This window comes from Hypomesus transpacificus, unplaced genomic scaffold, assembly GCF_021917145.1.
Source record: "Hypomesus transpacificus isolate Combined female unplaced genomic scaffold, fHypTra1 scaffold_143, whole genome shotgun sequence".
Lineage (NCBI taxonomy): Eukaryota > Metazoa > Chordata > Actinopteri > Osmeriformes > Osmeridae > Hypomesus > Hypomesus transpacificus.
In genome coordinates, this window is record NW_025813715.1 from 334,871 (window position 1) to 361,034 (window position 26,164).

At 43.4% G+C, this 26,164-nt stretch overlaps 1 pseudogene; it reads left to right on the forward strand.

Annotated features, from left to right (window-relative positions):
- Window positions 1-14,242: 14,242 nt before the first annotated feature.
- Window positions 14,243-26,164, forward strand: part of LOC124488564 — a 31,544-nt pseudogene continuing 19,622 nt past the window's right edge.

A 26,164-nucleotide genomic window follows, 5' to 3' on the forward strand; every position in this document is an offset into this window, starting at 1 on the left:
AACCCATCTTGAAACGTTGTTCCGAGTGTTGAATGTGTCGAAACAGTATCGACACCGTAGTACCGACCGGTCCATCACAATTGATAACAACCCATTCATTTGAAACAGGTGTTCTGGAGCAGGGAAACATCTAAAACATGCAGGACAGCAACCCTTGAGGACCAGGATTGGAGAACCCTGGTCTTCTGTCTAATAGCTAATGTAATATTGCAAATTTCCATCCTATTTCCCCTAAAGCAATAAGGTTAGGCTACTTAAAGACACCCCTTTCACTCAAAGTATGTTTTAAATGGCATAAATGCTGCCAATTAATAATTGACGTAACTTATTGTAAATGGTCAGTAGCCTAGCTTATCAATTAAGGTAAGCCACTCTAAAGCACGTGTACACTGTCTGCTTAATTTGACCTTAACATATAGGCTAAGCATTCTGTAGCAAATAATAACAATAAACCCACTATTAGTTACATTATAATGCATAATAATGCCCCTAAAATACAAATGTGAGCAAGGGCGTTCAGCAATCGCTATCGAATCAACAGCCACGTGCAATTTAGCGAGCTGGTGAAGAATACAAACAACGAAAATCACCAGTTAACTTAATTTAAATTTGCAAGAACTTCAGACTAATAGTGAGCGAATAGTGTTTTACTGAATGTGCATCGTGACTGTCTCCTGACTAAGTACTATTGATTGTTCTTCTACAGGTACAGTCCTGCACTTTTTTGTAGTTCATGTTGTTTTAATGTGTAACTTGTATAACTGTATGCTCTTATGAGTCTTCCCTTTTGGCACTTGTTTAGTTTTTTCACAATGTATGCTTCATGTTTTGGCTGCTTGCAATGTTTGGGACTACCTCGTTGTTATGATCAGTGACTTATGCTCTTTTGTAAAGCTCTCTCTTGGAAGTCGCTTTGGATAAAAGCGTCTGCTAAATGCATAAATGTAAATGTAAGTAAGTGACTTTAACTTGTAGTATTGTGTTGTGTTTTTGCTAAATTTAGTGTCTGAGTAGAGCTGAGAGACAGCAGCTATCCAGGCCATTAAGTAGCTACCTAGAGATCGACTTTCAGGGTAATTATGGTACATAATTAGGGTCATTGTAGAAACCCAGTTCACACATGACGTTGCGGCAACGTTGCTAGTAAGTGCTCAGTTGGTAACCCGCGACGTTACCTTCTGGCGTAGAAGAACGCCGTAGCAACCTTATTAAGGGAATGTTGCCAGTTGGTCCCATGGACAACGTTGCCACAACGTCGTACCTTGGTCGGCTGGTTATGTTATTTTTAGATCCGTGGACAACGTTGCCGCGACGTCGTACATTGGTCAGCTGGTTACGTTATTTTTTGGTCCCATGGACAACGTTGCCGCGACGTTGTACCTTGGTCGGCTGGTTACATAACTTTTAGACCCGTGGACAACGTTGCCGCAACGTTGTACCTTGGTCGGCTGGTTACGTTATTTTTAGACCCGTGGCTGAGAGGTTGAAGATGTCACAGAAGACCCCTGCTGGCTGGTCAGCGCAGCCTCTGAGGGCCCTACCTGATATGCCGTCTGGGCCAGGTGTCTTGCGACGGTATATCTTTTTGGAGAAATGCCTCACCTCAGCTACAGTTAACATTTACAGTTAGTAATTTAGCAGACGCTCTTATCCAGAGCGACTTACGGTAAGTTTTTGCGTTTGTCAAATGGCAATTCAATGCGCAAAGTGTCATCCATAATAAGGCATGCATAGGCTAATTCATGTGTAACTCACCCCCAGCATTTTCTCATATGTAGAAACGTAGCTTTAATAAATAAAATACTTGCTTTATTTGGAATATAATGTAGTCTTTCATTCTTTACTGTAAACATTTACAAAAGCAATCAATTGGTGATGTGTAACATGATAAAGCAAACATTCTTTTTAGGCCCTATAGCACACCAAATATGTAGCCTATGACACAAAATGCAAATGTACACCTGGTATGGTAAGGCGCCTTTTGTTAGGCAAACAGTTCAACCAATTTGTCCTACAAAAAATGTGTAATAAGTGTTAAATGTATTTAGAATATTACAGTTCTTCCCAGGGTCGGACTGGGACTGAAAAACAGCCGGGACTTTGAAGCACAAACCGGCCCGCCCCTACCCCCCCCCGCCCCTCCACTTTCTCCCTCACTTTCTTTTTCCATACTTGTCTCTGTTTCTGCATCTGCTATTTGATGTTGCAAAAGAACAATAATCAGTTAACTATATTCAATAGTGACAATCAATTCAACAAACTAATTTCCATATAATAACCCTGTTGACAGACTGACTCTTGTGTACAGTTTTAGTGCTGCTCTAGTCATAGTCTCTCCACTGGACCCTGTCACCACAGCAGCCTCCATCTCTTTCTGTGTCAAAATCAAGACAATTGCATTTGAGCCACAGCACATTTATTATTTGAAGCCAAAAAACATGTGCATATTTAGATGAGTGCCTATTTCTCTCGGCCTTTTTTATTACTTCATTTAAAATGTATAGGCTAGCTTATATATTGGCTAACAGTATTATCAAATGTATAATGTTTAAAGAAAAATTGAAACGATATGGTTTGGAATGATATTTGAATTTTCTAATGTCGAAATTACAGCAGTTTACAGCTACTTGCACCTGGCGCCTCTGGTACAGCCGCATCTTCGGGCTGCAAACTCTCCGTCTTTTGATGACGTAAACATGTATTCTATACTTCTACATTGTGCTGCATTTATGTCCATACAGCATATGCTTGCTGTGCCCGTTGTTCTTCTCTTTTTCTTTTCCTTTCCATTTCTTTGCTAAAGAAACAACGATGTTAGCTAAAATATCTCCAACGAATTGGCTGTACCCGGAAAACGATTGATTTTTGACCAATCGTGATCTTTAAAATGGACGGACAAGTGCACCGTTAAAGTTTACACGGGGGAAATGCCCACCCCCACCCTTAGGATTTTGGATCGCTCCAGTTAAACAGTTGAATGGTATTGAGGCCGTCCCTAAAAGTCAGCATAAACTATTCAGATTTTTTTTCTTGAATAGTGCCGTGGCCGTAGCGGCCGTTTGTTTGACCGGCCGTTCGGGAAATCTCCCGAGTCTCCCAATGGCCAGTCCGACCCTGGTTCTTCCATTGCAACTGTTATCCCGAATTTCCCCATAGTGGGACGAATAAAGGTATATCTTATCTTCTATTTGAAGAATACATCAGAATCTGCCTGATATTCAACTTCAAAAAATAAAACTCGAAAGTGCTCACCTTAATGTAATTTTTAAGTAAGTTGAATTGAATATTTTAATTTCATCATTTATCAACTATATACAATTGTTTTTTCTAACTAGCTTCACAGTTTTTTATGTAAAAAGTTAGGCTTACTACAATGTTCAAATTAGGAAGGCACATATATGACAGTCGGGCCCTGGGGTTCCAGAAGAGATTTTGCAGAGGTATCATATTTTTGTTTTTTTGTATATTCTTTTATTGGAAATGTACAAACCATACATTGCAACGTTGATACTCTTGTAGTACATGAAAGCTACAGAACATTCACAAAATGAATGTTCTGTAGTGTCCACTTGAAGCCCATCTCAGTCTTTCCTATCACAATGACATATGGAGGTCAAAGCCAGATGACAGCAGGGGCAGAAAGAGCACCATCGTGGCAGCACTCCACTGTTGGATTTGCCTATCGACATGGTCACAGCTTTCCCAGTGGACTACATGCACCAGGCATGCTTGGGGGTCATGAAGGAGCTACTCTTCATTTGGAGCAGAGGAGAAAAGGGTTACAGAATGTCAGCATCACAAATTGATGAGGTCAGCAGTAGGCTTGCTAATCTCAAGCCATACATCCCCTCCATTTTTGCCAGAAAGCCAAGAGGTCTGCAGGAGCTGGAGAGGTGGAAAGCCACAGAGTTCAGGCAATTCATGCTATACACAGGCAACATTGTCCTGAAGGGGATTCTAAGAGATTATCTCTATGGACAGTTCATGGCTTTCAGTGTGGCAATGTGTACTCTCATTAGTCCAGTGCTAGTTAAGCGGTACTCACAGTATGCAGCTGACCTGCTGAAGTTCTTTGTTGAGAGAGGTAGGGAGCTGTATGGACACCATTTTCTGGTGTACAACACACATTCGATGCTGCACATTGTGGAGGAGGCTGTAGGGCTGTTTTGGCAGCCCCTTTGTCACTGGTCACCCAGACACTCGTCTGGGACAGTTGTTGATTTGCATGTATGCTAAAATGACAATCACACTTTAGTGACACACCTCTGGAGATGTGGTCTCAACATTTGAAGAGGAAGGTGGACAGAGGGAGACTCTGAAATTATCATTAAAAGTTGTGTTTCTTGTAAATATCGTTCTAAACAGCTTTTAATGTCATGTTTGATATGCTTTTGTTTCTTATTTTATGTATTACATGCTAGTACTAATTGTAATACTGTAACATGTACAGGGTTTACAGAGTTTGTGCCTGCAGCAGACCAACATGTGTTTAACATATTCCCTTGTCTTGCAAAGGAACCACTTGGTCTACTGCAGCCTTGATTAATGATTCAATTTGAATTTGTATGCGTTAGACAACTTTTCAGTCATGTGACCGGTGTCCCCATTTTAGTCAGGTTTGGGTGTATATAGGAAGAAGTTTTTACCAATCACCTCGAGTTTTGTTTACGATACAGCTCCGGTGCGTTAGGCGCCTAGTCTTCATTGTGAATACCTTTGTTAACCATTGCTCTGAAGGTATGTTTTGTATTTGATGATATTTCATTATCATTGTATTGATTATCTTACTATTTAGATAATATACTATTATTGTGCATTTTGACGTTACTTGTTCTCTTTGAAACGTATCTCTCAAGCTACGGCGGTGAAAACTTTGATCTAGTCTGGTTGATGCGGCTAACTGATTATAAACATAGACTTTTGGAGTAGGTTTTAACTTAAGGCCTCTGAGTCACTTACAGTGTATCTCCACGCTCAGACGGAATTTACCGGAGCCTCTGAGTGATTGATTACATATCCTACTAGGTCTACTATGGTTAAATCCATATTATAGTAGAGATAAACGACTGTTTAGTGAACACGCATACTTTAGGGTTGGCGCTCTGATCAAGCAGATGATTTTTACCTAAGTCAGAGTTTCATGTCATTAACTGTTTAGCGCTCGAGGTTACAGTTAATGCACTTGTGCACATGTCTTAAAATTGGAGTCAGATATTAACGAGTCAATTATCTCCCTGAGAATCCAACCGAAAGTGAATTGTGGTTTCCAAGCCAGGGACAAACACCAAGCGTCTCTGGCCTTTCGATTCACCGACTACAATTTGGTGGACCCTTGCGACGTGATCCTGTGAGCTGGCTCCGGAATCAACGGAACTGGGAATGAATTGGATTATTGTATTTTCTATGTTGTCTCTCCTGGGGTAAGTACGGGAGTCAGATGGCTGAGCGGTTCGATTCCCTGCCGTGCCACATGACGTTGTGTCCTTGGGCAAGGCACTTCACCCTACTTGCCTCAGGGGCAATGTCCCTGTACTTACTATAAGTCGCTCTGGATAAGAGCGTCTGCTAAATGACTAAATGTAAATGTAAGTACATTTCTACAATTCCTATCAGCAAAGGATTGAGAGATACTCAGGATACGTATAGAAATTTCTGTTTAGGATTGTTTCCCATTTTTTATTCCATCTCAAGGACAAAGAACATGGATTTTCAGGGACATGACAGTATGAGTGTAGGACAGGGACAAGAGACCTTCCTAAACTTAAGGTCACTCGCTGTGCACAAAACGCTAGTCCATTTAACCGAAAAAGGTCATAACATTTATGCTGCGGATAATGATACACTCATGAAGTGGTTTGCGGAAACGGGCTGTAAACTTGACAAAAAACCCACGTTCGAAAAATTAAAGATAAAATCTGCGCTGGGATACTTAATGCATCGTAATATGTGCCAAACCGTCGATAAGATTCAAACTACCTTGACAAATATTCTACAGCTAGAAACAGCACGCTCTGCCGAAATGCAGAAACTACAACTAAAAGTTGAAGGATTTGATTATGACAAACAAACATGGGCTAGGCATTCCACAAAGAGATAACTGAGCTGCAGAATCAACTCCAAAACGAGAAGGGCTATAAAACTAAGCTAGAAGAATGTTGCAACAATGTAGGTTTTCCGGTAGCCTCGTTGAAACTATCTATTTTGGATTCTATACGCCGTGAACAGGACAGTTCCGACAATGATACGTTTGCGTCAGCAAATATCACCCCAGTCAGGAGGGACAGGGGTGAACGTGTCGAGGAATGGGAAGATAATGATGATGTAATTGAAGTAAGCGACCATTCTAGTCTGGCCTCTAAGGTTCGCGATCGTAGCCCAAGAAGTAGGCCTAAACCGGCCAAGAAACAGACAACTAGCCATGCATCTAATGTTCACGATCGTAGCCCAATGCGTACTAGATCACTCGAGAAACAGACAACGTGTGATAATTCGGCTCAGGTATCTGTGATGAAAACCATAGTCAGGCCAAATGATACACGAACAACAGTCAGTTGTACATAAACTTGTGATGAATGTAATGCACACAAAAACGTTATAGGCAATCTACCTCGTAGGAACCTTTTGAACCATATTGGCACGCTCTACTAGCACAGACTAACACGTTAAATCTTGAATTGCGCGATGTATGGCAAATCGTTATGGTCACAATCCCAAGAGAGCTAACATTTTCACCAGAGTTAGCTGATGGCACAATCATGGATAAAAGAGCATTCGAGGAGGACAGCAACGTTTTAGAACGGTTAAAACAGGCTCTTATTAAGATTAGAGGGCCGACACACACCGCATGGGGCATGATACTTACTTAATACTTACTTACCTAAAACAGGAAAGAGAAGAACCGTTTGAAACATTTGCTAGGCGTTTATGGACCGTGTTTAATGAATCCTCAGGAATCAATAACCCAGACCACGACAATGCAGTATTACTTCAGCTTCTAAAAGAAAATGCAGGCACTCACGTCCAAAAAGAAATCGCAATCGGATCAGGCCCACCTCAAAATACATTTGACGCCATTGTTAGATGGGTAACAGACATGGAACGCTGCCAGATTAACATGCAGGGACAAGTTGCAGCCGCTAACTGGTTAACTGAAGGGACGCGTACGGGACAAAACGGAGAAGGGCAACACACAGGGAGGAATTACAAGCCTACTCGGTCTGAAGTTAATTTTCCTTCATGCAATTATTGTAAAAAACCAGGACATAAAACTGAAGATTGTCTTAAACTGCAAAACAAACCTAACTATAGACAAGAACCAAATTACACGCCTATTAAGCCGTCTGCGCCAAAAGAGGATAGAGTTGAGTCGGATGAAATGTTGTATATTAGGAAAACCATATCGCAACTGACCAAAAGGGTGCATGAGATCGGCAATGACAAAATGAATTTAAGTCCGCAATAGGGGTGCGTGGCCTCCATTTCAATAGGGAGCGTGATTAACAGTGGGAACCGTATCAAAGTTAGAGTCAAAATCAAATAAAATCTAATTTATTTGTATAGCCCTTTTTACACGCAAGCATGTCACAGAGGGCTTCACATGCGCCCATAGAACTGCCCCTCAACCAACCTAAACCCTCAAGGAAGACAAGGAAAAACTCCCAGAAAAACTCCCAACGGGAGAAAAAATGGAAGAAACCTTGGGAGGAGCAATTCAGAGAGGGATCCCCTCCTCCAGAGACGGTTGGTAGGAGAGAGGAGCAGAACACAAGTTAAACATAGTCATACAGTGTCAATGGGTTTTGAAACACCAAAACCCATTGTTCGCCTTTATAGACGTTGGATGGGACCGGGAAACTCGCTGTTGGCCGTCATGGAGACTGGATTCCGGGTGACGACCTGGTCCAATGTTGGCAGACCGACGACCAAGCAGGTCCTGACAGCTCAAACCCCCCACACCACAGGGAATGTGTGGGGGGGACAGAGAGAGGAGAGCAGGGATTAGAGAATGCCAGGAACAGCTAAGAGTTACAGTCATAATAGAATGAGATCCCCACCGGTCAAGTGTGGACTAGTGCAGCAATTTAACAGAGCTAAAAAGGGTATTTTATGCAGCCCCACACACCAAAACAGCGACAGCCCCCCTCGGTTGGAACATGAAATCTGTTCCAGGGGAAAGAACTCTAAAATAGGTTATACTTATACGAATAAGGATGAAAACAACCAGTCCCCCGTTGTCTCCGACTAGTAATAAAAACTATAATAGTAACAAGATACAGTAACCGGTTTACTTTATTTGTAACATCTAGATGGGCAATGTGAACATAAGCTATAATTACAATTTAAAAGTGACATGTGATACACACATAGGCAAGCACACACCCCAGGTTTACATAGAAAGTACACACATACTTCCTTTTAACAGCCATAGAATTGACTAAACAAGAACGTTTTTAATCTAGTTTTAAATGTCAAAACAGTATCAGCCTCCTTAATTGAGATGGGTAATTTGTTCCAGAGAAGAGGTGCTCTATATGAGAAAGCCCTACCTCCAGCTGTTTTTTTCTTAATTTTGGGTATTACCAGATAGCCGGCATCTTGAGATCTTAGAGTCCTAGCGGGGCAATAGGGTGCAAGGAGACCGGAGAGGTACAGTGGTGCCAATCCATGCAGAGATTTGTAAGTTAGTAGTAAAACTTTGAAATCAGCTCTGGCTTGGATAGGGAGCCAGTGTAAAGAGATAAGAGTAGATGTTATATGATCGAACTTTCTTTCTTTAGTCAATAGTCTAGCAGCAGCATTTTGCACCCGCTGTAATTTTTTTAGGTAGGTAATTGGGAGGCCAGAGAACAACACATTGCAGTAGTCCAATCGGGACGTAACAAAAGCATGTATTAGTTTTTCAGCATCATCCTTTGAGAGGAATTTTCGTATTTTGGCAATATTACCTAGATGGAAAAATGCGGTTCTGGTGATTTGCTTAATGGTACTCAAACGAAAGGTCTGGGTCCAATGTGATTCCTAGATTTTTTACCAGCTGGCTTTGAGATACATTGACGCTGTCTAAGTCTAATGTCAGATTGGATAAATTATTTCTGTGTTTTTTTGGGCCAAAAATTTGAACCTCGGTTTAATCCAAATTAAGAAGAAGGAAATTTTCTGTCATCCAAGTTTTCAACCCGGAAACACATTTTTCCATAGCATGTGGAAATTCTCCAGGCTTTATAGACATGTATAGCTGAGTATCATCTGCATGACAGTGACAATTTACCCCAAAACTTCTAATTATGTTTCCTAAAGGCAACATATAGAGTGAAAATAACAGAGGGCCTAGAACTGAACCCTGTGGTACTCCGTATTTTACAGTGGAGCTCCTGGATGAGCAACCATCATAGTGGACATATTGTGATCTATCAGATAGATACGATCTAAACCACTGAAGTGAAGTACCAGAAATCCCAACATAGTTCTCCATACGTTCCAGAAGAATCTCATGATCCACAGTGTCAAAAACTGCACTTAGGTCTAGAAGAACCAGGGCAGAGCTAAAGCCCGCGTCAGAGGCTAATAATAGATAATTGACTACCTTGGCTAATGCAGTTTCAGTGCTGTGGTGAAGACGAAATCCAGACTGGAGAGGTTCATAGATCTGATTTGAGGAGAGGTGCTCAGTAAGCTGTTTTGCCACAGCTTTTTCTAAAATTTTGGAGAGGAATGGCAAATTTGAAATTGGCCTGTAATTGCTAAGACAACCTGGATCCAGGTTTGGTTTTTTAAGAAGGGGCTTAATAATAGCTTGTGATAGAGCCAACCTCGGAGGCCGGTTATGTGATATGCTCGTAGATACTGGTGCCGCTTGCTCCTGCACAGACATTCCTATATCCCTAACAAGCGAGACAATGGAAATAGTTGGTATAGGCGATACAAAAGTGACTGCAATTCGCACAAAAACCGCACGTTTGGACTTAGGTTCAGTTGTGATCAACGAACCATTCTGGTATTTACCAACAATAGCGAGGGAACCGTTTTGGGTATGGACATTATGCAGAAACATGGTTTTGTCATAGATTGCCTAGAGAAACACATTGAAATCATGACAGACAAAACCACAAGGAGGGGCTCCTCCTTAAACACAGGCAGTGTTATTTCAATTTCCTTCCCAGAGAACCTATGGGCCAAGGACAAAAAACGACTGCGGTAAAATTAACATGGAGGTGTGTCTTGAGGGCACACCCCATCCTCCACAGAAGCAGTACCGAATCAAACCAGAGGCAGAAGCGGCTGTACAGCTAATAGTCACAGACCTTGAAAGTAGAGGCATAGTCAGGCGTTGTAGCTCTACTACTAATTCTCCCATTTATCCTGTGCCCAAGCCTAATGGGTCATGGCGCCTCACGATAGACTACCAAAGACTTAACAAAGTCCTACCTAAGGCCACGCCCACTGTTGCTAACCCCTCAACTGTGCTAGGTGAACTGACAGCAGATGCAGAGTGGTTTACCGTTTTGGATATTGCTAATGGTTTTTGGTCTCTCCCTATTCGGCACAAGGATCAGTTCCTAACAGCTTTCACGGTAAACAATCAGCAATATTGCTGGGAAAGACTTCCACAGGGGCTACACAACAGCCCCTCAATATTCCATCGTGCAGTTGCTGATGTTCTGGAGCCACTGACAGGAACAGGTGAAGTCCTTCAGTATGTGGAAGATATACTGGTAGGAACATGTGGGTCTTCAGAAGACCACCTTAAACTAGTCAACAACGTACTACAAGCTTTTTCAAATGCAGGTTTCAAAATGAACAGAGCGAAGGCTCAAGTTGCGCGTCGAGAGGTACAATACCTAGGTTACACTATCACCCAAAATCACAAAAACCTCACTGAAGACAGGCAAAAATGCATTGCAGAGCTCCCGCGCCCGCACACACTGAACTCGCTGCAAACGGTGCTTGGCACAGCAAACTACTTGCGTGAATTTATTCCTAACTTTGCTAGTGCAAACTCTCTCCTGTATAGCCTGTCCAAAGGAAAGTCTAAACCATCAGCTATCCTAGATTGGACTGCCCAGCATGAAGAGCCGTTCACTCACTTAAAACAAAAACTTTGTTCTGCCCCAGCCCTAGGCCTGCCTGACCACGCTAAAACTTTCCACATGCAAGTAGATGCACAAAGTGATACACTCAGCGGAAGTGTTAGCTCAAGACCATGGGGGTAAACTACGTCCTATAGCCTATTACAGCCGTAAAAAATCTCCTGTCGAACAAGGTTTTGATGCATGTACACAGCACGTGCTGGCGATACACTGGATGTTGACAACAACCGAGCCTATAGTCGGTTTCCAATCTGTTGTGGTGCACACAATACACACGCCAGTCCAAATGCTTCTGCAAGGCAGAATCCAAGGTGTTTCATCTCAAAGGTTAGCCCGATGGCTAACAGACATCCAAGCTAGGGACATTTCAATCACCAACACGAGAATCCTTCCACACCTGCTTGGTGATGTGGATGGCCATGCACACAGCTGTCAGCCTGGGCCAGAGGCCCGCAGCATTGTCTCAGACCACACTTTTCCAGGACAGACACAAGTGTACATTGATGGATCTAGACACACACACACACACACACACACACACACACACACAACCCACGTCCATCCTACCCCACCACCCACCCACTCACACAGGCTCACACACACAGAGCTTCACAGTCAGGCAAAACACAAGCACATACATACACGGACACGCACGCTGGCAGGAGCCTACTGGCTGGATGGCAAGTTCAATGCAGGCTTTGCAGTATGGTTTCCTCACCCATTATCCCCAGATGCAGACAAAAGGTTGGTACTCAAACTTTCTCCTACCACTTCAGCGCAGGAAGCAGAACTTGTCGCCTTGCTGGAAGCTGTAAGGTCACACCCCGAGCCATTGTGCATTTACACTGACAGTCGCTATGCATTTGGGGTAGTCCATGATTTCATGGTTCAGTGGCACCTGCGCAAGTTTCTCACCTCAGCAGGTAAACCTATCAAACATTTTGATATCATCACAGCAATCTGGCAAGCTATTGAACAGCGTGTTAATACTCAGTTGTCAAGGTACGTGCCCACATCACCAAAAATCCAGATGCACATGAAAAAAAACAACAACATTGTTGATCAACTTGCTAAGTCAGCAGCTCTGGAAGGCCAGCTCTGGCATCTAAACATACCCTCTCCCACAAATGTTAGTGCAATCAAAGCCACTCCGGTAGATCTGAAAGAGTATCAGAAAGAACTCTGGACAGCAGTTGACACCACATTTAAAGTGCAACGCTCTTATTACAGTGGTTGACGGTCTTGTACTGCGAGATGGGAAGTATGTTGTGCCAAGTGCTCTACACAAGCCTATTATCAAGTTGTATCACGAATATGCTCATGTGTCCTCAGAGAAAACTAGTGAGATCATCAGACGACTGTACTGGTGGCCTGGCATAGCTGCTGACACTGACAGCTGGTGTAAGACATGCATGGTCTGTGCCACTGTCAACCAGGGCCGGTCTGGGTGAACCAAGCCCCACAGACCAAGAGCTCCCAAAGGGCCCTGGGAGGCATTGCAGTTGGACTTCATTGGCCCATTACCCGTTGCGAGAGGGGGGTATCGTTATTGCCTTGTCATCATTGACACATTTTCTAAATGGATTGAAGCCATTCCCACTCGCAATAACACTGCCCACACTGTCGCACGGTTACTGACCAATCAAATAATTCCCTTGTACGAGTCTCCCATTCAGATCGAGTCTTACCAAGGTACACACTTCACTGGGAAAGTGATGCAGGATGTGTGCAAAATTCTCGGCATCCAACAAAGGTTTCATGGCCCCTACCACCCCCAGAGCTCTGGTATGGTGGAACGTGCCAATCGCTCAATCAAAGAACAAATAACCAAACAGGTGAAGCAGCACAACAGTCAGTGGATTGACGCTCTCCCCACAGTGCTGACTGTGCTAAGGGCCACTCCCTCCAGAGCCACAGGTATCAGTCCCTTTGAGCTCATGACAGGGAGAACCGTGAAGCTTCCCATTGACCCAGATGTCTCCCCAGCAGAACCTGGGCCCTCTTATACAGGCTACACAGCAAACTGTTTTGAAACAACTCCAAAATAGATTGACTGTGCTGTATGCACAGGCATCTCTGAGACAGTAGCAGAGTGACAAATGCAATGATGCTGCATTTGACCCAGGTTCCGAGACACTCTTCACTGAAGGTGACATGATAATGATCAGGGTCTTTGTGAAAGAGAATGCCTTTGCGCCACGCTGGCATGGCCCTTATGAAGTGAAAGCTGTATGTAACAGCTGTCTGGCTGTCAAAGCCAAGAACAAATAGAAAAAGGTACCACATGTCCCAATGCAAACAATTCAAGGGACAAACCTAAAATGTTGTTGTTCACAACTAACCTTGTAGATATGTTTTTTTCCTATTGTGTTTTTACAGACTGACAGCTGCTGTTCCCTGGACCCCAAATGCCAGGAAGGTGACAGGACCAACCTGCATTGAATTGGGGCAGCGAGTGGAACTCAGTCACTCTCTGAAGTGTGGGAGATGGGTATGGAGATCTTTCAAAGGGCCATTCACAGCTACATCACTTTCGATTTTACCCAGACAGATAGTCACATGGCCCCCTGGAGTAGAACCAGGACTAAATTGTACAACACGAATTTGCTGTAAGTCAGGCTCCACCCATCCTCCTACCCAGAGCTCTATAGGATACGTACCAATAAATGATATGGTGTTTAATCACACCACTTGGTTAAAACTAACCATTGAAAAAGATGCCACCAGAGGCACTTTAGACACTATATATTCAAAAAATAACAATGGCTCAGATCCTAAGAAGTGTTACAACACCCCAAATCTCAGCCAAGCCATGTATGTACAAGTGTACACACATAGAACCATATAATAGTACACATTTTGGATACACGTCCTTCTTGTTTGACCTTTCTTCCCCAGCAGAAGATTTCACAGAACCCAAACCCTTTGTTTGGACAAAACGACGAGAAGGTATGTACTGTGTTGGTTCGTGCGCCACAAGTCCTACACTTTGGACACATTTTAAAAATTGTACTTGGTCACCTACACAGTGTTTTAACTTATCTACATGTGGTTACCACAAGCCAACACAGTGCCCAAAAACCTATCCTGTCCCCAAATGGGGTCTTATTAAAGGGAACATCAACAAGACCCTTTTGCATGATGTTAATTTGATAATGGTGCATGTTTCTTATAACATTTCTAATGTTTTATCTGCCTATTTCTCACACTGCACCCAACACGACACTATATTTGCATGGCTTAAGTCACGTATTGACGATTTAGTATCTGACTACAAGGACAGACTAGCTGTCCAGTCCCCAGCTTCACAGACACGCTCTAAGCGTGACTTATTTGCTGATGTAACAGGTCTTTTTGGCACTGGTAATTCTTTAGCCAACACTTATCAGATAACTAGGCAATCACAATACAGCACATGGCTTGCGAATCAAATTGCCACAGGTTTCCAACATATCACAAGTGGCAATGATAACATAATTAAGGCAGTTAGCTCAGAAGCCAAGGCTCTTTTAACGCTTAGTCATATGATGTTTAATCAGACACACAATCTTGAGTCTGAATAAGCATGTAGAAGTTATGCCCAGGATTTGTATGCTGCGGCACGTCAGGAGATTCTTGATCTTAGACTTCGCAAAACTCCTCGTCATGCTTTAACTGACCTTGTTTCTTTGTTAGACCTGAACAGGTGGTTCAACTCCACCAACATGAAAAATATTCATTACGCTGAGTTATTGTCCACTATAATGATGTATGACAATAATGAATGTGACGGTTGTATTGGTTTTTATGTGACTTTTCCATTTATACACTCCAACCAAGTCTTTCCAAATTCCACTACCATACGCTCCCTGGGCGTCATTGTTAAAGACCAAATTATTAAGTGGGACCATATTACCGGCTATATGACTGTTAAGGGTAATGACGTTTTATTTACCACTCGTTCTTGCTGTCATGAGACTTCAAGTTATGTTATTTGTACATGTAACACATTACTGCCTGTGTCCTTTAATGACACAAAATTGATCATGGTTATTCTGATGCTATTCAAGTATCTCACACACAGTGGTGCGTGGTCAGTGAAATGACTTCCTTCTCATACAGAGGTCTAACCTGCCCAGCTAACCACACCTTCTGCCTGGAGGTGAGGGATGACTTTTCTATGGGTGAACTGAACATCCTGGGAAGGATGCCCATGGACAGTGACGTTTCTCCTTGGTGGGAGGACACCTTTTATGAGGAAAGCACCAGAACTCTTGCTGACACAATGCAGGTGGTCCAGGAACTGATCCAGGACACAGTCTACCATCTGGCTCAAGCACAGGTGGAGGTTAACCTGGCTAAAAAAACGGCAAGGATCCTGTCAAGTGCGTCAACCCTCTATGCTCAGCAAGCCTACACCTGGTGGGACTGGGTGTTCCGTGTGTGTTATCGCCAGCCTCCTCATTTTAGCTGTCACCCTGTTCCAGTGTTGCTATTTCAAGCATCTCATCAATTGTCTCCGAACAGCCATGGTCACTACTTTAATTCCCGTTCCCCTGAACCTTTCTGTGTTCCATGGGAACACACTTTTATATTAATTTTAGTTTAGCGACACCACTACCTCTGGGATGCTGGAGCTTGGCATGTTTAGTATATTGAACAGCCTTCTCGTGTTGTGGAATGAGTGCCTCCCCAGCATGAAGCCAGTTTGATCTGATGAGATGATCTGTGGGAGAACCCCCTGAAGGCGGATGGCTAAAATTTTAGCAATCATTTTGTAATCTACATTCAACAGAGATATAGGTCTAAAACTACTACAAAGTAACGGATCTTTATCTTTCTTTAAGAGAAGAGTAATTGTGGCATTGTTCAGGGTTGGGGGAAGCCAGCCGAGAGATTATACATATCACACAGGACTGTGGAGACCAGTGGGGCACATTTTTTATAAAATTCTACTGTAAATCCATCGGGGCCCGGCGACTTGCCACTCTGTAAAGTACTAATAGCACGCATGATCTCAACTGTTGAAATTGGATTGGCTAAATTCCCCACCAGCCCCTCGTCCACCCTAGGAAACTCAATGGTGTGTAGAGTACTGGCTGTACTGGTCTGTGGTCAGAGGCATATAAATCAGAATAACATTTGGTGAATGTTTCATTTATGGATTTGGGGTCAGTAAGAACAACGCTTGGTGTAGACCTAATACTGTGAATAAGCCTGGAGGCGGAAGCGGCTCTGGCTTCCTGGGCAAGGAGTTTTCCAGCCCTGTCCACTGATTCAAAAAATCGCTGTCTAGACCTGAGCAGTTGCAATTCTGCTTCATTTGTAGATAAGAGGTCAAACTCAGTCTGGAGTTGTAGACGCTTTCTATAAAGTAGCGGGTCTGGGTTATTAGAGTAGCTATCATCAATATCCAGTAGTTTCTGGGACAGTTCCTCTTGTTTGGACCTAGTCATCTTTCTGAGGTGCGTTGTGTAGGAAATGATGTGGCCTCTTAAGCATGCCTTGAAAGCTTCCCACAAGGTTCCCTTCGATACGTCTGGTGTGTCATTTATTTTAAAAAATAGTTGTATGTTGGATCTCAGGAAGTCCACAAATGGGTCATTAGATAATAGATGTGAATTAAATCGCCATGGTTTGAAGATGCGTCTGTAATTGGGAAACTGTATGTCCAGTGATGTAGGAGCATGGTCTGAGATTACGATAATGTGGTACTCAGATGAGTGTATATTAGAAACTAGTCTGTTGTCTTAGAGAAAAAAGTCTATTCGAGAATAAGAATGGTGGACATGCGAAAAGAAAGAAAAATATTTTTTGTTGGGGAATTTAAACCTCCATGGGTCCGACAAGCCCAGCTCCCTCGCAATGGAGGCTAGTAGTTTGGCAGAATTATTGATAGAGTGTGGTCTAGAGGAGGATCTGTCTAAAACGTCATCTTGTACGAAATTAAAATCCCCCCCAACAATGATGTGGTACGTTTCAATGTTGGGAATAGAATTGAAAAGCTTGGAAATAAATTGTTCATCATCCCAGTTCGGCGCATAGACACTGGCTAAGATAACTTGAGTGCTGCACAGCCTTCCCGTCACGATAACAAATCTACCAGCTGGGTCAGCTACAACTTTTTCTGATTCAAATGGAATGTTGCTTCGAACCAAAATGGCAGCGCCCCTGGCCCTTGCATTAAAACTGGAATGATATAAATGGCTGAACCTACCCCTTTTAATGCGCAAGACCTCGTCACTGCGCAAGTGCGTCTCTTGCAAGAAAACTACATCACCTCTCAAATCTTGAAGGTGAGACATGATCTTATTGATTTTGGTAGGCTGATTTGCTCCCTTAACGTTCCATGATATAAAACGAATGTTATTCATAGTTTTTTGACTTTCCATGCAGGCCTAAGTGATGGATAATCTTGTATAGCATAGTAAAAAATCTGGTTATATCTGAGAAGAATGAGAAAGGAGAGATGAAAAGAGAAAAGAAGAGAAATGAAAAGAGGAAGAAAAACAAAGAAAAGAGGGAAAAAATAGATAATAAAAGAGACAAAGGTGCAAAACCCCACCCCCCTCCCCAGCCCACACACACATTCACAGTGTCCCCCATTTCCCCACCCCACACCCACCGACCCCCCAAATACCCACGACCCATGCACGAAAGTGCCATGTTCACTTAGCAAAATTCTCCCGGGGTTCCTTTTCTTCTAATCTCCCACCTTGCCACACAGTAGTCTGAGTGGTAGAATTTTTTTTGTGGCCAATTTGCATAACTGTTCCAACCATAAGGATTCAACCGGTGTGATAACAACGTAGGCTAAAGCAATACAATGTAACAGTTCCACCCTGAAGGGCGAGAATGAAACAGTGAGCCCAACTTATTTTGGATGCCACTACAACTAACGTTGGCAACCTTTAACATCAACACACGGACAGCCATATTTGGTCCGTTAACAAAACGCAATTGCATACCTGCTCCATTCAACGACATGTGAGTAGGATAAGCTATTAACAACTCAACCGTCTTCAACTTGCATCAGTCGTCTTACGCTTCTGGTATGCGGCCAAGAGTTGCTGTGCCTCTTTCACTGACGTGAGACGCCGTCTGCTCCCGTCTTCAGCCTTGATAAACAGCCGCGCTGGATACAACAGTGAAGGCTGGAGCTTGAGAACGTAGAGCTAGCTCATGACCTTTTTATACTCCGAACGCTGGTCCAGCACTTCAGGGCAGTAATCCTCATATATGTAGATTGACTTGCCGTCATATTTAAGTTCACCTCTCAATTTACGGGCAGCGCGAATGACAACGTCTTTGGTCTGAAACTTGTGAAAGCAGATGACCACGGCTCTAGGCTTTTCCCCCTTTGCCGGTTTGGGTTTGAGCGTGCGATGGGCTCTATCGAGCTCTGGGGGCGAAGGAAGCACATCTTTCCCCAACACATCGACCAGAAAACTAGAGAAAAAAGACGTTAGCCATGAACCCTCGACTGCTTCAGGCACACCTATGAGACGTACGTTGCACCGTCTGCTTCTCCCCTCCAGGTCAGTTAGCTTGGCCTTCAGCTTTGCATTATTTTCAGCCATTGAGGTTACCTTTGCTTCCAAGAACTGCAGCTCGCTCAGCCCAGATTCCAAATCAGAGATTCGCTGTTCATGGTCGGTTACCGTGGATTGTATCCCATCTAACTTTGTTTCAATGGCCGCCAGCTTGTTTTCAAATCGTACAGCGAGTGAGTCGGGATTGGTTAGCAGGTCTGCTTTTAGCTCCGCTAGCATATTTGCTAACGCAGCATTGTCGATAGCAGCGTCAGTTGGGGCAGTTTGTTCTGGCTTTTTCGACGGCTTGCTTGGTCTGGACGACATGTTGTTGTGCAAAAACTTGTTCGGGTGCCGTTCGGTGTTCAACTGTCACTAAGTTGAGATCATTTATATTGACTTATGGTCAAAATTGAAACTGTGTGGCATGAGCCTGAAGAAACACGACTATTCCATTCTGCTCACCAACCGGAAGTGTTTCTAAACAAAATTAACTCTGCTTCAAACCCCCAAAAGCTTTTTTCTACCTTCTCCACCCTTCTTAACCCACCTCCCCCACCCCCTCCCTCCACCCTGACAGCAGACGACTTCTACTCCTTCTTTGAGAAAAAAGTCGCAGACATTAGCAGTCGGTTCCTTAAACCCACCTTTCCTACCCTCTCACCCTCCACGACTGACCCAACTAAATGTCTAAACTCTTTCTCTCCCCTGTCCGAGGCAGAGATCTCTGACCTCATCTTCTCTCATCGCCCCACCTCCTGTCCCCTTGATCCTAACCCCTCCCCTCTCTTTCAAACCATCTCCCCCTCCATCATAACATTTCTTCTCCATGTCCTAAACTCCTCTCTTACCTCCGGCACCTTTCCACCTTTAAGAAGGAATTTCTTCTGAATTGGATTTAGGAAAACATTTGGCATTCATGAAAGTTTTCTCATCAGGGATTTGTTTTGAACTCAGAAGACTTTCCGAACTCGAAATAGCAGTCGTAAATTTGCCAAAGTTGTCTCAAATGCGATTCCTTAAAAAAACACAAGGGGAATCGCATTTAAGAAAACTCTCCGTGCTAGAAGTGTTAATTAATTTGGTGATTGCGTTCACATCAATTCTACAGACTATGACAAGCCATTCTATCATTTAACCAATGAATTCTTGATATCCAAAATTCGAATTCTTGATATCAAGAATTGCATTTTGGATATCAATAATTCGAATTTTGGATATCAAGAATTGCATTTTGGATATCAAGAATTCAGATTTTGGATATCAAGAATTCAATTCTGGATATCAACCATTCGAATTCTTGATATCAACAATTCATTGGTTAAATGATAAAACGGCTTGCCATAACAGACATCCTCGGATTTAAATAATTACAATAGGATAATTTAAAATTGCTCAGTGTGCACACTGTTAGATCTAGTGGAGAACAATTCCACTGCTCATCTTACTGGTATGATGTTGCACCGGCTGCTTTTCGCTTGGACATAACTTGCGTTCCTAAATGTGTCTATTCTGAGTGCACAAGTCACTGCTATTGCGTGCCCTTATAAGGAGCTATCGGGGCGTGTATGTATGCAAATTCAGGAGCACGAGGAAGCGCTTTCAACTTAAGAAAACTCTTCCCGGGGAGCACAGCTCAGAAAACTTCTTCTGTGTAGGAACACATTTTCAAGCGTTCATGAATTTGGCGGGCGTCTTTTTCTTACGTTGTTTTTCCGAAGCCCGTAAGAAACATTTCAGAAGAAACTTCAGAAAATGTTCGAGAATGAGGCCCAATGATGGTGCACTTCTACACAGCCATCATTGAGTCCATACTCACCTCCCCCATTACCATCTGGTACACTGCTGCCACTGCCAAGTACAAGAGCAGTCTGCAAGGTATCATCTGCACTCCTGAGTAGGTGATTGGCTGTAATCTGCCTACCCTCGAGTACCTGCACACGTTGAGGACCCTGAGGTGAGCAAGGAAGAGTGTGGCCGACTCCTCCCACCTTGGACACACTCCGTTTCAGCCACTCCCCCCCAGCAGAAGGCTGCGGTCTATCAGGACCAATACCTCACGACACAAAAACTGTTTCTTCCCATCCGCTTGGCCTCATCAACAAGGCCCAGGGGGGTGTTCCATCAACGTCGCTAACGCAAGTCGCGCTAACACGAATAAGTCTCACTTGGGTAAACGTCAACTTAGACTTAAGCCTCAAGCCGTTCCACTAACGTTCCGTTCCACTAACGGGCAACGCTAATTCAAGCTAGACCTCAATAAGTTCAGACTCTGCAGCCCAGGTCAGGTGATCGTCGAAAAGAGGAGTTATGTCGCAAAAAGCAAAGCGTTAAGCAGCAGAGAGGTGTTGTTTCAGCAGCGTATATTGATTTTTTGAGTTTTTTGGGAGTTGTCCCCAAAAAGGGCAATGTTGCCGCAATTAACAGGGCAAGGGAGACAACTTGTCAAACCATTACGACCGTTAAAATGCGTAAATTGTGGACCTACCAAATCTACTTAACATATATATATGCATTTAGGCCTGCTAATAATTTGCGTAATTTCATGAGCTGTCTGAAACCGTTCTGACAGTAGGCTATGGCCGATATTCTCAATATGAGATTGAGAATAATAGCCCAAAAAAGAACGTGGCAGCAATTGAAAATTGTAGGATAAATTTCAAAACACTGAAGATGGCCATGGTTAATTGCACTTGATGTGGACCAATAATGTCTGCCTCCACAGGTCCAGAGGCGGCTTGGACAGTGACAGACTGTGGCTGTGCCAAGTGTTGTCACAGCCTCACTTTGGGAAAGCATGCCCTACTGGGACCATTGGGGGAAACTGTTAGGCACAGCATCCAATTGTCTTCTTTGGAAAGGGCAACATTTGGGACACTGTCATGTAGGGGCAGCATAAAGGGCACTTCATAACAGCACCCTTTTCCATTGGAAGTAAGGGCATGGGAACAGTCCAATTTAGGCCATTATAAGGGCACCTTATAGGGTACTGCATCACATTTTCTATACTATAAAGGAACTCATTAAGACATGTTTTTACATTTATAGATGGCACATTGTCATTTATTGCGTGGGGCATCCTGGGCACTCAAGAATATTTCACAATGGGAATGGCAGACAGTAGGGCACTTGGTCTAATTTTTGCCACTCGAGGGCATTTTAGAAACACTTTCAACCATGGGGGCACCAGGCAGTCACCCCCTGTGTCTTCCAATGGGCCTGGATACACCCATGGGGACAGTATATTGCACCTATAATATTGGGGAAGCCAAGGAGAGGTAATATAGAGGCTTGTCAACATATTTATATTTAATATATATTTAAACAATGAAAATACTTTTTACAATTGAATAGTAAGTCTCCTTGACTCTTAGTGTTTCAAGATTACCTAAAAAACTGATGACAATATTCAGGTACTGCTTTGGGGCAAAGTATACCCTTCATATTTCCTGGCATAGTTCAAGAACGTCCCACATGCAAAGACATAGACAGATGCAGACAGACTGAACAGTGTCAAGGCATGGCTACAGTGGGTTTGCTTCCTTGTGTGTGATTCCAGCAGACTACATAGTCTAGGCCTACCTACATAGACTGCAGTATAGATAGTGTACTATTTAAGAAAGACAATTAAATCTATGTAGATAAACTATGCTGGGCCTGCTGAACCTGTACTTCTTCCACAGATACTTGTCAGGGAAGCATTACTTCTGTCTCTGAAGACCCTTGGGGCTGGTGGGATAAACGCTCTTTGTATAATCTGAGCACCTTCATCCACCACAGACTTGTCAAAGAACGGACACGCCCTAATTGATTGCAATTTGTCTTGACGCTCTTCTTAGTTTCTAAGGCCTTATTTTATGTCAATTAACCAATGGCTTTTGAAAACAGATAGTGACATTTTAACTTGTTAGTTTAAATTAATATATTTTTGGGATGAAGTAGGCCTAAACACGTGAATCATTCATGTCTGCACTTCAAAAAGTCTGAATTTATGTTTCCGAACACGGACTAAAGTGCTTTGCGCGCAGAAATTTACTTGACGGAACTGTCTTTTGAGATTCTGTTTCTGTTTGAAATTATTTGCAACACATTTGAGTTTAGCTTGACTTTTAGCCTGACACGGATCAGGCTAGTTCCGAACCTTGGTTACGTAGCTAGAACTAGAATAATCCACCTTAATGGAACGGAACTCTCGCTAAAGTAAGTGAGACTTGGCAAAATAAGTCTCGCTTTTCCTTAATCGACGTTGATGGAAAACCCCCCAGGACCCCTAACTGACACTAACACACGAAATAGAGTACTAAGCGTTACATAAAAGCTTATTTGTCACTGCACACAGCCTTACTAAACTCTTTTACTTTATAATTTATATAAAATGTTATATTATACAGTATTTTTTGTATTTTGTTGTAGATTTTTAACAGTTCTTACGTTTTATAGGACAGCACACACAAAAAAATATTTGTTTATGTTTACTGTATTCACCTGCCCACCAAAGTAAATGTGTTGTTTGTGTAAACTACTTGGCGATTAAACTTGATTTTGATTCATCCTTTTAGGTGATATGGGGGGGGTGGTAAGAGATCCATTCTCAACGATATTGAGACAACAGTCTCTCACACATGTGCCCATACAACCAAGAAGACACACATACACTCACTATGGGGGTGTAAAAGCCCTGTTAACATTTCAGAGGTCAATATAAGCATCTTGCCACACGTGCGCAGCAGCGAGAGAAAAACAATAGAAAGGAAATGCAGAGAAAGACAGAGGTAGAGAGAACAAGAAAGCGGTAGAGGTAGAGAGAGATGTCTAACTTTAAAGTGACAGCAGTATCAGTCTTGGACTGAGGGGAACTGGAGTCTGCTTTGATCTGCCTCAGGCTCTGACACAGATTATTTCTCCTCCGTCGGACATATTCTACTTTGTCTAATCTTAACCCACTCGCTGCGAGGACTAAGCAATTCATATGAAGTTCATAAGTATCAGTAACACCAATTCTGTTTTTGCATCTATTGTGTTTCAGTGATGAGCAGCTCTCCAGGGAATTCATGAAATCAAATTAGGGTTAGCTAGGAAAATAGTATTACCAACCTTAACCCTAACCCTAAAACCAATATTCAGAATTAAACTATATTGTAATTGGTAATTGGCCCCCAATCATCAATCACAGAGTAGGGTCTTATCCTGATTACTATCCTGACATTACTGCAGCTTTAAGCCTGGTTAACTCTGTCAAACACATCTGCATAGGGTCCGCGGATGCCATACAGCAAGGCTACGTGCACCAGCTAAAAAATCTTGAAGTGTGTGGCTACGCATACGCAGACTGCAGAGCCACACAATAATTGGTTGGATGCCGGAGTGAGGAGTTACAGCAGGGTTTCCCGCACCACTGTGCTGTTAAGGCGGCCACCTTAGCAACACACGCCTGCCGCATTAACTACGTTGTCCCTTAACACCCCCCGCCCCCCCCCCCCCCGGTCCATCAGCAAATCTCACCTTACCACCTTGACTAACACATTTTCTGAAAAATTTAAAATGCATCTCTTCGTCCATGTTTGCATCTGCCAAACAAGCACACTTGTCTGCTCAAGACCAAGGGGCAACAGTTTACTAGCCAAATGCATAGAGGCAAGTAAAGGAGAAAGGCCATTAGAGAGGTGGCTTCTCAGTCAGACCCGCCCATAGACCTGCCCTTCGCACCTTCACAACTTCGCCCTCTCGTCCAAATATGGTCACTTCTGGCTCCAAAAACCCAAGATGTGCAGAAGCTTAAACCAGGCTTTAGTCCCCTCAGGCCACAGAAAGAAGGGACAACTCCCCCACAGAGGAGGGGTTTAGATTGTTCCCCTCCACGGTTGATAGCCTCCATGTGTTTCCGACAGCAACATGCAGCTGCAGCCAAGCAACCACACAGTGAAGGGGAGAGACAGATTTGTCTTTTTCTTCTGGCTTTCACTTTTTCTGTCTTCCTCTGCCTCCATATTTGGGTGTGTTATTGAAGATGGTAGATGCTTGTGGGTGAGTGTTTGTTTACCGGCCTCAGGCTAAGCCAGCCCAAGGGGACTGTACCCCCACCCCTGCCCCCACCCCCTCCGCCTTTCACAATCACACACACTCCCCTTTTCGAATTGTCGCACCTACACACAAACAAATACTTTTCTACAATGGTCTTTCCGATCTGTCAGTCTCATACCATGGTCTAATCAATTATTCAGGCCCCAGCCTAGGCATCTCTGGTGGGGAGAAGTAACCAGGCGAGCCTGAAGCTTTGAACAGAAGGGCAGGCCTCTCTGGAGCTCAGGGCCTGGCATTAATTATCTGCTACATTGCATCCGAGTCCCAGACCCCCTCTCCATTGGGGGTGTCATTACCCTTACTCTCGCAGTAGGGGTGGGGGGATGACATATCCACACATCATCAACACCCCCCCTTTCCCACACACACACACACACACACACTGTTACGCACTCCCCCTTTGAAGAAGGAGACCATAACATGCCGCCACACGTGAGCGCTCTAACAAGGTGAGTGAGGTGCGCGGGTGAACAAACAGGACAAACAAAGCAGTACCGTTCAAACCAGGGGCCTGTACTACGAATCAAGATTTGGCGTTAGCGAGGTAACTAGGGAGTCAGATGGCTGAGCGGTGAGGGAGTCGGGCTAGTAATCAGAAGGTTGCCGGATCGATTCCCCGCTGTGCCAAATGACGTTGTGTCCTTGGGCAAGGCACTTCACCCTACTTGCCTCGGGGGGAATGTCCCTGTACTTACTGTAAGTCGCTCTGGTTAAGAGCGTCTGCTAAATGACTAAATGGAATGGAAATGGAACTTCAGGTTTAACCCAGGGTTTTCTGTACTACGACGGTGGATCACTTGTTACCGGGGTAGATCGCCATGGTAACACATGCTGAATGGCTAACCTGGTCGGGAGCAGTTTAAGTTGGAGATCAGAGATCAACTGGTATAAAAACCCCGGCCATTAACTAATTCTTGACGATAATGTCGTCACCGTTCATAGAAGATCATGTGGTGCTTGGTGCGCGGATAGTGAGAGCGGTGCGCTCAGAAGAACCAGAACATTTAGAGACTGACAAAACCCTTTTGCATTCCCTTGTGAGTATCTTTCTGAAAGATATAGGTTATTGGCAGAAGGAATTACGTATATTGCCAGCTTCTTGAGCCGTATGTTGCCAATGCAACACATTGAAGCTGTGCACTCACAGTCCCACAGACTGTATGCATAGCGTTTCGTTATTTCGCTATGGGTACTTTATAGTGTGGTTGATGCAGAGAACCTGAGCAAGAACACGGTCTGCCGCGCAATTTGCAATGGATTTTCTTTAATGGCCGTTGCCACCATATTTTGATTAATGGAGTGATGAAAAAGAGATATCCAAAGTGCCCTTTGTAAAAACTTTGGACTCTAATATGTTGACAAAATGAAACAAGGTTTTTCACTCAATGGTCCGATTTCCGTTTTGGAAATGTATGCAAATTATATCATATTTTACAACTTAATCATTTGCTTATTTAAACATACATTCTGCTACAGGAAACTAGT